Source organism: Mustela putorius, unplaced genomic scaffold (genome assembly GCF_011764305.1).
Source record: "Mustela putorius furo isolate JIRA1106 unplaced genomic scaffold, ASM1176430v1.1 tig00003834_pilon_pilon_pilon, whole genome shotgun sequence".
NCBI lineage: Eukaryota > Metazoa > Chordata > Mammalia > Carnivora > Mustelidae > Mustela > Mustela putorius.
The window spans coordinates 47,146,079-47,160,243 of record NW_025421987.1 but is presented as its reverse complement, the minus strand read 5'-3'; the positions used below and the strand labels follow the sequence as shown (position 1 = coordinate 47,160,243).

At 36.6% G+C, this 14,165-nt stretch overlaps 1 protein-coding gene across 5 annotated transcripts in view; it reads left to right on the top strand.

The window, feature by feature from the left end:
- TFDP2 (transcription factor Dp-2) overlaps positions 1–14,165 on the top strand; it is a 174,407-nt gene that overhangs the window by 60,994 nt on the left and 99,248 nt on the right. The window lies entirely within an intron of this gene.

Here is a 14,165-nt window from a genome sequence, read left to right as displayed (position 1 = left end):
GAGAGAGCATGAGCAGGGGAAGGGGCAGAGAGGGAGGAAGAAGCAGGCTCCCCACTGAGCCCGGAGCCCTGTGTGGGGCTTAATCTCAGGACCTTGTGATGATGGCCCGGGCCGAAGGCAGACACTTGACCAACTGAGCCACCCAGGTACCTCTGAGAGTGTATGTGGTATTTGTGTCACTTTTCTCCATCTCTTTCCTAAGAGGTCTCTAAGACCACCTTTTTTTTTTTTTTTTTTTTAAAGCGAGAGAGCCCATGTGAAAGAGAGGGAGGCTTGGGAGGGTAAAGGGAGAGCCCAACTCGGGGCTTGATCTCACAACCCTGAGATCATAACCTAACCTAAAATCAAGAGTTAGATGCTTAAACAACTGAGCCACTCAGGTGCCCTTAAGACCACCTTTGATTAATGACCCTCTTATGATTGAAACTAACTGTTCAAGCCACTTTTTCTTGATTTTCTTGCTTGTTAGCCTTACTTCCTAGTTTAATTTGTAATGAAGTAGAGTATGAATGAATGAATATATACAAAATTCCTATATGTAATATATGGTTTACTGAAGGATTGCTCATATCCGAAATCTGACCTAACAGCACAATAATTTATGCAGGACTCTATCTGTATCTTGCTGTATGTATCTTTTAGTATATAGAGATAACATACAGAAATGTTTGTGGTTGAAATGATACGATGTTTGGGATTGGCTTCAAAATAATCCACTGGGGGAAGAAGAGTAAAGTGGGTGGAATTAGAGATAAAACTATCTGTGGTGTGATAGCTATATGGAGTTTTATTATTCCTTTCTCTCTTCCCTTGTATATGTTTGAAATTTTTCATTATTAAAGGTAGGAACAAAATACATGTCATTATAATACAGGTAACTGTGAGAGATACATATACCCTCAAAGGGTATATGCCCTGGAGAGAAGGCTAGAGAAGTCTGTATTTCAGTATAAAAAAGTCTAGCTTAGTAATAATGTCTGTAGAATTATTCTGAGAATTTAAATCTGTGTAATGAAACAGTAAATGTGATACTACAAGCCTTAATGCTTCTCACTTTTTCCAATTTTTTCACTGTAGTAAAATACACATAACATAAAATTTACAGCTTTAATCATTTTTAAGTGTACAGTTCAGTGATATTAGGTATATTCATGTTGTGTAGCCATTAGTCCCATCCACATCCTTAACTTTTTATCTTACGAAACTCAAATTTTGTACTCATTAAACAATAACTCCCCATTCTCCCCTCCCCCTAGTCTCAGGCACCCACCATTCTACTTTCTGTCTCTATTATTTTGACTGCTTTAGGTACCTCATGTAAGTGGAATCTTAATAGTAATTGTCTTTTTGTTGACTGGCTTATTTCAGTTAGCATAATGTCCTCAAGGTTCGTCTAAGTTGTAGTATGTGTCAGAATTTCCTTCCCTTTAAGGCTGAATACTATTCTGTTATGTATATATATATATACCAGTTTTGCTTATCACTCATCCATCAGTGGACATATGGGTTGCTTCCATGTTTAGCAATGTGAATAATATTTCTGTGAACATGGGAGTACAAATATCTCTTTGGGACCCTCTTTGGGTGTGTACCTAGAAGTGGAATTTCTGGGTCATATGGTAATTCTGTTTTTAATTTTTCAGAGGAATTGCCATTTTTTTTTTTTAAGATTTTATTTATTTATTTGACAGAGAGAGATCACAAGTAGGCAGAGAGGCAGGCAGAGGGAGAGAGAGAGAGTGGGTAGCAGGCTCCCCGCTAAACAGAGAGCCCAATGTGGGGCTCGATCCCAGGACCTTGAGATCATGACCTGAGCTGAAGGCAGAGGCTTAACCCACTGAGCCACCCATGTGCCCCTGAGGAAATGCCATTCTGATTTACAGGAGCTCTAACATTTTATATTCCTACCAATAGTGCACAAGGGTTCCAATTTCTCTACATCCGTGCAGCGTTGGTAGTATAGTGGTGAGCATAGCTGCCTTCCAATTTCTCCACATCCTTGCCAGCACTTATTTTATTTTTTGTTTTATTATAGCCATCTTAGTAGATGGGAAATGGTGTCTTACTATAATTTTGATTTGTATTTCCCTAATGACTAGTAATGTTGAGCATCTTTTTATGTGCTTATTGGCCAATTTGTATATCTTTGAAAGGTCTGCTCAAGTCCTATGCCCATTTTTGAATTGGATTAATTATTTTTGGAGTTGAGTTTTAGGGATTGTTATGTATATGGAATATTAATCCTTTATAAGATAAAAGATTTGCAGATATTTTCTTCTGTTCAGTTGGTTGTCTTTTCACTGTCTTTATAGTTCACTTGGATGTGCAAAAGTGCTTTATTTTGCTAAAGTCCAGTTTGTCTATTCTTTCTTCATACCCGTGACATGGTTGCCAAATCTAGCATTCTGAAGATTTTCCCCAAAGCTTTCTTCTAAGAATTTTATAGTTTTAGTTCTTTAGGTCTTTGATCGATTTTGAGTTAATTATTGTATATGGTTTAAGAGTCAAACTGGAGTAAGGATATCCAGTTTTAATAATACCATTTGTTGAAAGACTGTCCTTTGACCATTGAATGGTCTTAGCACTCTTGTCAAAAATCAATTGACCACATATGTGAACGTTTATTTCTGGGCTTTTCATTCATTCATTCATTCGTTTTCATTTCATTCATTCAAGAGTTAGATGCTTGATAGCCTTACTTCCTAGTGGTTTACCTTGTAATGAAGTGGAGTATGAATGAATGAATATATACAAAATTCCTATATCTAATATATGGTTTACTGAAGGATTGCTTATATCCGAAATCTGGATCTGTATGTCTGTATGTATCATTATTTTAATTACTGTAGTTTTGTAATAAGTTTCAAAGTTGAGAATTGTGAACCCTTTTTCAGGATTGTTCTGGCTATTTAGGATTCCTTGCAATTACACATCAATTTGAGGATCAACTATTCCATTTCTGTGAAAAAGGCTGTTAGACTTTGATAGACCTTGCATTGAATCTGTAAATTGAAACTGGAAACCACTGAATTGTACACTTTAAAAGGTGAATTTTTGGTATGTGAATTATACCTTTATTTAAAAAAACAACAAAACAAAACAACAGCTACTTTCTTTTTTTTTTACATATATATATTTTTATTTTTTATAAACATATATTTTTATCCCCAGGGGTAACAGCTACTTTCTTTAACTTGATATCTACTTCTGGCTCTGATTTGATCTTCCCCTCCTTGTCAGACTTTTTGGAAAAAGCCATACCTTACAATCCCATTCTCAGCTTTAGTTCACTCCTCTGCCTGATGTAATCTGTCTTTGACTCTATTAATCCACTGAAACTGCTCTTGGTTGTCTTTTTCTTTTTTGATTATCAGCATTTGACACAGTTAATTTCCCCCTTTGTTTTTTTATTACTTATTTATTTTTAAAAGTATTTATGTGTGAGAGAGAGCAGGAGAAGGGGGTGAGGGGCAGAGGGAAAAGCAGACTCCCCACAGAGCACTGGAGCATGCAGGGCTCCATCTGGAACTCCCATCTGGACTCTGGGATCATGACCTGAGCTGAAGAAGGCGCTTAATGACTGAGCCACCAGGCACCCTGCCCCGTTTGTTTTTTAAATAACATTTTAAATTTAGAATAGTTTTAGATTTGCAGAAAAATTATAAAGATAGCTTACAGAGAGTTCTCATAAACCCCTTAGTCAGTTTTCCCTACTGTTAACATCCTACATTGGTCTAGTTTAGTTTTTACAATTAATGAACCAAAATTAATATATGTTGATTAACAGAAGTCCATACTTCTTCCCATTTCCTTAGTTTTTAGCTAATGTTTGTTTTGGGTTCCAAGAGAGCTATCGGGATACCATATTACATTTCATGACCATCATCCTTCCTCTTTTTGACTGTGACAGTGTCTCAGACTTTTCATGTTTTTATTTTGTTTGTTTTTTTTTTAAGATTTTATTTATTTGACAGAGAGAGAGATCACAAGTAGGCAGAGAGGCAGGCAGAGAGAGAGAGGAGGAAGCAGGCTCCCCGCTGAGCAGAGAGCCTGATGCGGGGCTCGATCCCAGGACCCTGAGATCATGACCTGAGCCGAAGGCAGAGGCTTTAACCCACTGAGCCACCCAGGTGCCCCTATTTTATGTTTTGAGATATAATTTTCAGGTATTTTGTAGAAGTCCCTCAGTGGGATTTTTCTTATGATTTTCTCATGATGAAATTAGGGTTACTGAGTTTTTGAGAGAAAAACCACAGAGATATAAAGTGCCATTTTCATCACAGCATATCAAAGGCCATACTATTAACATGACTTATCATTGTTGATGTGAACCTTGATCACTTGGCTGAGGTAGTGTTTGTCATGTTTTAGTACTGTGAAGTAACTATCTACCCTCTCCCTCTTTCCATACTGTAGTCTTTGAAAGGAAGTCATTACGTGGAGCCCATATTTGAGGAGTGGAAAGGTTGTGCTACCTCTGTAAGGGGAAATATCTACATCATTTATTTGGAATTCTTTTGCTCCCTAGATTTGTCTCTCCTCTCTTATTTATTTATTTAATGGTTTATTTATATTAGTATGGACTCGTGAATTTAGTTCATACTCTGGATTATATAGTCTAATACTACTTAATTTTCTGCTTAAGTTGTTACAACTGTGTCCATTGTGAGCTGTCAGTTGGTTTTCTGTGTCCCTTTGACATGCCCCTTATTGTGGGTTTGTTTTTGTTGTTGTTGTTGTTTATTTTTGTTTTGAGCACTTATTTTTTTAGGACTGCAAGATGCTCCAGGCTCATTTTAAATATTTCTTGCCTACTCCTCAGATCAGTCATTTTTCTAAGGAGTCCTGATTACTTTTAATGGAGAATATTATTAGAAACAAGATCTTGGTGCTGCTGGGTGAGCTCATTGCTACTTGGATGGTATCTTTCTTTTTTTGTTGTGATACCATACTTTTTCTGACATAGAAAGCAGTATAGTGTAATAGTTAAGAAAAAGGCCTCCAGAGGATTGGGTTGATTTTGGTTGCACTTCTCACACCCAACCAAATGTATAAACCTGAGCAAGTTGATCTCTCTACACTAAAGGAGCCATATCTCTAATAATGCAGAATATAATAAGTTGCTCATAGAGTGTCTAAGGATTAAATGAGGTAGTGCCCATAAATCATTTAGCATGACACATAGCATTCATTAAGCACTTACTCATTTTCCTCATATTAATATTTTCATCTTCCTTTTTGGTTGTTCTCTTTCAGTCTACTCTCCTAGCTCTTCATTTTCTAAATGTTTGCCTTCTATGGGGTTTTGTCTTGGGGTTTCTTCTTATTTTGTTCATTCTCCCTGTGCAATTTTATCTGTTCTCACTGCTTTAGTTATCATTTGCTTTGTATATGTACTATTCTCAAATCTATATCTCTGACCCAAACTTTGTCTTGAGTTGTTACATATCCAGCTGCTTATTGATAGCTTCATTTGAGCAACTTCTCTGTATCTCATACTCTCTCTGTCCAGAATTAAGTGATTATTTCACCCACTCAAAACTTTTTCTCCCCTTTTCCTTATCTGACTGAAAAGTAGTACCATTCACCCTTTGCCCAAACCAGGCACGGAGGCCTCATCTTTGATTCCTTTTTCTTTCTGCTTCCAGTCAGATCATTTATAAGGCTTGTTCGTTCTGCATCCTCAATCTCTCAGCCCTCCCCATGCATTTTCTCCATCTCTGTTGCTACTATCTTAGTTCAGACTACTAGAAACTCTTTCCTGGATTACTGTAACTGCTGTATTACTTCCAGATTTATTTCTTTCTGTTTCATTTACTGTAGTATAGCTCTCACAAACACAAATCTGAACAGTCTTTCTATGATAAAAAACCTAGTTTAGTAGTTCCTTATTGCCCTCAAGATAAAGTCCAAGTGATGATTTGAAAGAGCCTTGGGGCGCCTAGCTGGCTCCATCAGTAGAGCACATGACTCTTGATCTCAGGGTTGTAAGTTTGAGTCCCACATTGGGTGTATAGATTGGTTAAAAATAAAATTTAAAAAAAAATTAAAAACCCTTCATGATATGGTTGTTGGTTTCAACTTTAGCCTTATCTTAGATGCCTTTTCTTCTGCCATATTGAACTACATTCTCTGTCTTCACTTTCTGTCTCTGTCCTTGCTCTTCTTTAGACCCTTCTCTATGCCTGGAATGCCGTGATTCCTGACATGGTCCTCCATTCCACTCCTGATACATATTTCACTGGGCTAATTTCTGTTTATTACTCACCTTGAAGTTTAGGCCCGTAAGCCTTTAATACTCTTTCCTTATCCCTACTGTAGCATTTATCACACTGTACTTTAACTGGTTTACTCTCCCCTGACTCTGTAAGGCCAAAGACTTCATCTTAATTAATCATTGTGTCTCTGGGTGCTCGCTTCGGCAGCACATATACTAAAATCATTGTGTCTCTGGGACAGGTATTTCAAAGTATCTGTCCCAAACTAGGAGCGTTATTGAAGGAATGTATGTCCTTACTGTCTGTAATTCCTTTAGCCACTGGGCAAATTCCTTTTTGCTCTTTAAAAATCTAGCTGACCACAAATTCCTCTGTAGTTCTTTGTTACTGTGCCTCCTTTGCGTTAACCTTTGGAGCCTGTACATACTTTATTATTGTCCTTATCACATTATATTTTATTTCTTTATAGCTTGCCCTTTTCTTTTGCTAAACTCTGAGATTCTTGAGGATAGGGTGCTTTTTCCTGTTTTTGTCTTCATAGTCTAGCTTGGTGTGTAGCACAGTTATATTCAGTAGATATTGAAGTACAGGAGTTTGTTTTGCCATATGTTTCCAGACTTTTAATATAACTATTTATCTAATCTTTGAAAAATGTATAAAGAAGGAACTTAAAACTTTTTGAAAAAAATGTTAAGGACTTTAGTGAATAAGGTTTCTGAGCTTTTTTTCTTTGGACACATGTTTAAGAGTTGGAGGTTTAAAAGTTACATAATTAAAATAAGAACAGACCTGAAGATAATTATATTCAGTTATAACCAGGGGAGTAGTAGAAGAATCAATAGTAGTTGAGTATTTGTATGTCCTTGTTATTAATCATGTAATTGTGCATTACTTAGAAAAATGGAAGGTAAAATACTATAACATAGAGCTTCATAATGTCTGGTGTTGAAAGTCGTCATTATCTTTGGTGAAGATCAAGGATCTCTCTGTTATCTGAGATGCACATGCTAGTGGGTGGTCTGTACGTTTGAATATTTCTGGCATGTGGAAAGAGGCCATACTTGCCTACAAGCTATATAGAGTCCTCTGGGAAGCTGCCTGATGAGCAGCTGTCAGGGGGGTTGTGCTTGTGGGATGAATTGCTCACGTCTGTGCAGGTGAGTGAGGTCTGCCATATATCCTCCACTTGTTCCTTTGTAACCTCAGCAGAGCAGTTCCACTTTGCCAGCTCCTTCATTTGCTTGCACATCAAATTTAAAAGATGGGTATCTTATATATGACTGTCAGTTCTGCACCATCCAAGAGATTGCAGTAATCCGTGGCTATTAATATTATAACCTATTAAAATCAATTCAGCAACTCCAAAGAGGAAATCACTGAATAACCAAACAGATTCCTCCTGTGGAAGCAGACGTAATGGAAAAGATTAGAGAAAGCTGTGATAGAAAAGGGAATGAAAACTCTCAAGAGAATGCAGTTGCAACATAGAAAAAGTTGCTTTGGAACTAAAAACATATTCAGAATTCTTAAATCTAAGAGAGATTAAAAATAAGAAATGACCAAAGATGTACAGTGAGCAGAACAGTATTGATATCAAATAAAATATACTGAGAGCCTCAAGGCTTTAAAGGGACAAAGAGGACTACTGTGTAGTGATATAAGGGAACAATCAAACCAACACTCCAATTTTTAGAGAATAGGTAAAACTTAGGAATAAACAGTCCCAGAAAAAGAAACACTAATGGAAATTATACAAATGAAAAGGTACTCCACCTCATTCATAAAACTTATAATTTAAAAGTACACTGAGTACCACTTTCCATTCCATAAGATTGGCAAGTATTAAGACATTTGATAAAACACTGTGTCAAGGGTGTAGGGTAATATATGCGCTCTTATACTGCTGGTAGGAGCTTAAATTAGTGCAGCCATTATGGGAAGCAATTTTACAATAATCATTTACATTTCTTATAACCCAGCAGTCCTAATTTTAGGAACTGGTTGTACTGATGTGCTGTCAGATTTGGAAAGTGAAGCTTAATCTTTGCAGTATTATATGTAATAGCAAAATACTTGAAACAGTTCACCAGTAAGATTTGATTAGTGTTCGATACATACAATGGAATAGCATGTAGATATAAAATTGCAAATAAGAAAGCTATATACAAGTATTAATGATCTAAAAGCCACATTAAGGTTACAAAAGTGCAGATGAACTTCCTATGTATATAATCATTTGTTTAAAAAGATGCCACGTACAGGGGCACCTGAATGGCTCAATAGGTTAAGCCTCTGCCTTTGGCTCAGGTCATGATCTCGGGGTCCTAGGATCGAGCCCCGCATCGGCTCTCTGCTCAGCGGGGAGCCTTCTTCCCCCTCTCTCTGCCTGCTTGTGATCTCTCTCTTGGTCAAATAAATAAATGAAATCTTAAAAAAAAAAAAAAAAGATGCAACCTACAAACACATAATGTTTCTTGTAGGGATACACAAAGACTTGATGTTCCTTATCTGGTGGTAGAGAAACCATAACTGTCACAAAGAAGTTTTTAATTTTAATGAAGTCCGGCTTACCAGTTTTTTCTTTCAGGGTTCATACTTTTTGGTGTGTGTCTAAGAAGTCATTACCAGAGGTGGCTGGCTGGCTCAGTTGGTAGAGCATGTGACTCTTGATCTCAGAGTAGTGAGTTCAAGCCCCTCATTGGGTGTAGAGATTACTTTTAAAAAAGTCATCACCAAATCCAAGGCACTTAGACTTTCTCCTATTTTTTTAAAAGATTTTTTATTTATTAATTTATTTGACAAGGAGAGCGATAGTGAGAGAGGGAACACAAGCAGGGGGTGTGGAAGAGGGAGAAGCAGGCTTCCTGCCGAGCAGAGATCCTGATGTGGGACTCAGTCTCAGCACCCAGGGATTGCGACCTGAGCTGAAGGCAGACTCCTAACCATCTGAGCCACCCAGGTGCCCCTCTCCTATTTTTCTTCTAGGGGTTTTGCTGTTTACATTTGGGTCAGTGATCCATTTTGAGTTGTTTTTGATACAGGTATAAGATTTATGTCTAGTTTTTGTTTTTGTTTTTGCATGTAGATCTCTAGTTGTTCTAGTCTCATTTGTTGAAAAGCCTGTCCTTTCTCACTGAATTGCCTTTGTACATGAGCTGAATATTTTTGTGTAGGTCTGTTTCTGTGCTCTTCATTCTGTTGTATTGATCTATTTTCCTCTTCTTTTGCTGATACCACATTGTCTTCATTACTGTGGATTTATAGTGGTCTTAAAATTGGGTAGGGTTGGTTCTCCATTTTTTTTTTTTAATGATTTTATTTATTTGACAGAGAGAGAGAGACAGCCAGAGAGGGAACACAAGCAGGAGGAGTGGGAGAGGGAGAAGCAGGCTCCCTGCCGAGCAGGGAACCCTGATTCGGGGCTCCATCCCAGGACTCTGGGACCATGACCTGAGCCAAAGGCAGACACTTAACTACTGAGCCACCAAGGTGCCCCTCCATCTTCTCCTCTTTGATATTGTATTGGCTGTTCTGAGTCTTTTGCCTTTTCATGTAAGTTTTATTTTTTTTTTTTAATTTTTAAGATTTTATTTATTTATTAGAAAGAGCATGTAGGAGCAGGGGAGAGGGGCAGCAGAAGAGAGAGAGGCTGCTCAGGGAGCATATGACACAGGGCTCGATCCCAGGACCAAGATCATTACCTGCCTGAGCTGAAGGCAGGCACTTAATTGACTGAGCCACCCAGACACCCACATGTAATTTTTTTTTTTTTAAGATTTTATTTATCTGACAGAGAAAAAGATCACAAGTAGGCAGAGAGGCAGACAGAGAGAGAAAGCACAGGAAGCAGGCTCCCTGCAGAGTAGAGAGCCTGAAGTGGGGCTTGATCCCAGGATGCTGAGATCATGACCTGAGCCAAAGGCAGAGGCTTAACACATTGAGCCTCCCAGGTACACCACCCCATGTCAATTTTATTATTTTTTAAATTTTTTCCCCCATTGTGAATTTTAAAATTAGTTTGTTGATAATCCACAAAATAACTTATTGGGATTTTGACTGAGTATGTACTGAATCTGTACATAGAATAACTGACATCTTAACAGTATTGATTTTTCCTATCCCTGAAAATGTACTATCTCTCCATTAATTAGATCTTTAATTTCTTTCATCAGAGTTGTGTGGTTTCCACTTACAGCTCTTACACATATTTATTGGCTATATACTTAAGTATTTCATTTTTTGGTGCTAATATAAATGGCCTTGTGTTTTTACTTTCAAATTCCAATGATTCATTGCTGGTATATAAGAAAGCAGTTGAATTTTATATATTAACCTTGTATCCTACAACTTTGCCATAATCACTTACTAGTTTGAGGGTTTTTTTAAAATTGCAAATGGTATTTTTAATTTCAATTTCCAGTTCCCTGCTAGTATGTAGACATACAGTTGGTTTTTGTATTTTGATCTTACAGCCTGCTTCCTTGTGTGACTCAATTCTAGTAAGTCTTTTTTAAATTCCTTAGGATTTTCTCTTTTTTGGTAAGTTTTTATTGCAATTCCAATTAGTTAACATACAGTGTAATATTAGTGTCAAGGTGTATAGTATTGTGACTCAGCACTTCTAGGCAACACCAGTGCTCATCACAAGTGCCCTCCTCAATCCCCATCCACTGTTTAACGCCCCCCTCCTTTCCCTCTGGTAACCAGCGGTTTGTTCTCTGTAGTTCATTTTGTGGTTTGCTTCTCTCTTCTTTTTTCCCTTTGCTCATTTGTTTTGTATTTTAAATTCCACACATGAGTGAAATCATATGGTATTGGTCTTTCTCTGACTGATTTATTTCATTTAGCATAATACTTTCTAGCTCCCTCCATGTCATTGTAAATGGCAAGATTTCATTCTTTTTATGACTAATATTCCATTGTATATATGTGTATTACATCTTCTTATCCATTCATCAGTTGATGGACACTTGGGCTGTTTTCATAATTTGGCTATTGTAGATAATGCTGCTATAAACATCAGCCTGTATCCCCTTGATTTAGTATTTTTGTTTCTTTGGGCAAATACCTAGTAGTGCTATTGGTGGACTGTAGAATAGTTCTGTTTTTAACCTTTTTGAGGACCCTCCATACTGTTTTCCACAGTGGCTGCTCTAGTTTGCAGTCTCACCAACAGTGCAGGAAGATTTCCCCGTATCTTCACCAACACCTTGTTTCTTGTGTTGTGGATTTGGGCCCTTCTGAAACGTGTAAAGTGATATCTTGTGGTTTTGATTTGCATTTCCCTGATGATAAGTGATAATGAGCATCTTTTCATGTATCTGTTGGTCATCTGTTATGTCTTCTTAGGAGAAATGTCTGTTCATGTGTTCTGCCTGTTTTTTAATTGGGTTATTCATTTGGGGGGTGTTGAATTTTATAGGTTCTTTATATATTTTGGATACTAACCTTTTATCGAATATATCATTTGCAAATATCTTCTCCCATTCTGTAGGTTGCCTTTTAGTTTTGTTGTTTACTTTATTGTGCAGAACCTTTTTATTTTGATGTAGTCCCAGTAGTTTATTTTTGCTTTTGCTTCCCTTGCTCAGGAGACATCTACAAAGAAGTTACTTTGGACAGTGTCAAAGAAGTTACTGCCTGTGCTGTCTTCTGGGATTTTTATGGTTTCAGGTCTCCCATTTTAGGTTTTTAATCTAAATTTTGAGAGTTAAAAAAAAATTTTTTTTTTTTAATTTAAATTCAAGTAGTTAACGTGTTACTGGTTTCAGAGGTAGAGGTCAGTGTAAATTTTGAGTTTATTTTTGTGTATGGTGTAAGAAAGTGGTCCAGTTTCATTCTTTTGCATGTTGCTGTCCAGTTTTCCCAACACATTTGGAGACATTCTTTTTCCCATTGTATATTCTCGCTTTGTCGATGTGTCTCTTTTTGTGCCAGTACCATTCTGTTTTGATTACTACAACTCCATAATCTAACTTGAAGTCTGGATAAATTCCTTAGAATTTTCTGCATATACTGTCATGTCATCTGCGATTAAAGACAGTTTTATTTTTCCTTTCCAGTTTGAATTTCTTTTTCTTTCCTGATACCACTGATTAGGGCTTCCAGTTCAAAGTTGAATAGAAATGGTGAGAGCAGAAATCCTTGCCTTGTTTCTGATCTTAGGAGGAAAGAAAGCATCAAGTCTGTGTTAATAGCTATGATGTTAGCTATAGAATTTTCATAGCTGCTTTCTATCTGGTTGAGTAAGTTTCCCTTCTAATCTTAGTTTTCTGAGTGTTCTGATCATGAACAGTTGTTGAAGCTTGTTAATTGTTTTTTTTCTGTACCAGCACAATGATTAAATGGTGGAGTATTTTTAGCCTATGAGTATGGTGAATTATATTGATTGATGTTTACATTTCACAAAAACTTGGAATTTCCTGGATGAATACCACTTAATTATGAGAGAAACTTATAAATTCTCCATTTGGAGAGTATTGTTGCTTAGAACCTGTACTATACTATTTTTAATCCTTTCTAAGCTAGAGATGATTCTGGGATCCCTGAGTAGCAGCAGGGAACCAGCTAAGGTTAGAGTATATACATTTATAGTGAAACTAATTGTTTTAGGCTTTATAACATTTTTTTTAAGACTTTTATTTATTTATTTGACAGAGAAAGATCAGAAGTAGGCAGAGAGGCAGGCAGAGAGAGAGAGAGGGAAGCAGACTCCCTGCCAAGCGGAGAGCCCGATGCGGGACTCGATCCCAGGACCCTGAGATCATGACCTGAGTGGAAGGCAGCAGCTTAACCCCCTGAGCCACCCAGGTGCCCCGGCTTTGTAACATTTTTGAACAGATCTTTACAACCTGGAAACAGCAATAAAGGCATTTGTGGGCTAAGCAGTAGGAACAGAAGGAATTCACAGTTCTATCAAGAGTGCTGCTGGAATGGCTCCCTGGAGGGACCATAATAGAGCATTTCTGCCAAGAAGAGAACCTTAACTTTCTTTTTTTTTTTTTAATTTTAATTCAATTAGCCAACATAGAGTATATTATTAATTTCAGATATAGAGTTGAACTGTTACTTTCTCAATGAGAAAATATTTAAAAGGAGTTGGAAAGGTGAAAAAGGTAGGGAATTAGTGTTAAAGATTCAGTGTTCAAAATCTTAAAAATAAATTAGCTCATATAATTTAAACTTGTATGTTTAATTTAAAAGGCTGCTAGTGTTTTCCCATATTCTCTTTGTCAGATTTTACTTCACTATTTAAGTCCTAAAATAACTAGTAAGCTTTTGTTTTATTTTATATTACTTGAAACAGTAGGTATAAGCAACATTTAGTTGCTATTTCTATACAGATTCTTTGGCAGGCTTCTGAATCTAAGGTCATGTTAGGGTGAGTTTGGCCTCTCTTACTGTGCAAGACTTAATAAGAGATTGTATTTTAATAAACACAGTGAATGGTTCTGGCTTTGCCTTTAGAATCTGGGTTTGGTTTCAGGATATTTAAAAATATCTTAATGATCTGAAAATAGAAGCTATTCCATTCTACAAATAGTTTTATTGACCTGCTCATTCTAGTAGCTTGCTTTTCTGGAAGGACCTGTGCCGTTTCTCTCTCGTATTTTTTTCCTGTGTTTGTCTACAAGATATGTTTTAGTAAATAAAACTAAATAGTAGTGTTAGGTTACCATAATAAATAACTAAATGCTAGAAATAATAAGAATTATCTTTTAGAAAAAAATATAAAGAGTTCCTGATTTAAAACAACAAAAAAAGAAAAAATTAAAGTATTTTTAAATAGGCTGTGGTTACCACATCTTTTATCTTCCTGTTAACTGCTTTCACAATGTATATTGTGGTTAGGTAGAATTACATCACTTTGCTCTGTTTTTTTATTGCATGTTGTAGATTTATAAATAGCTTTAATAATGCAATATGTTATTCCTGAGTCACAATAAA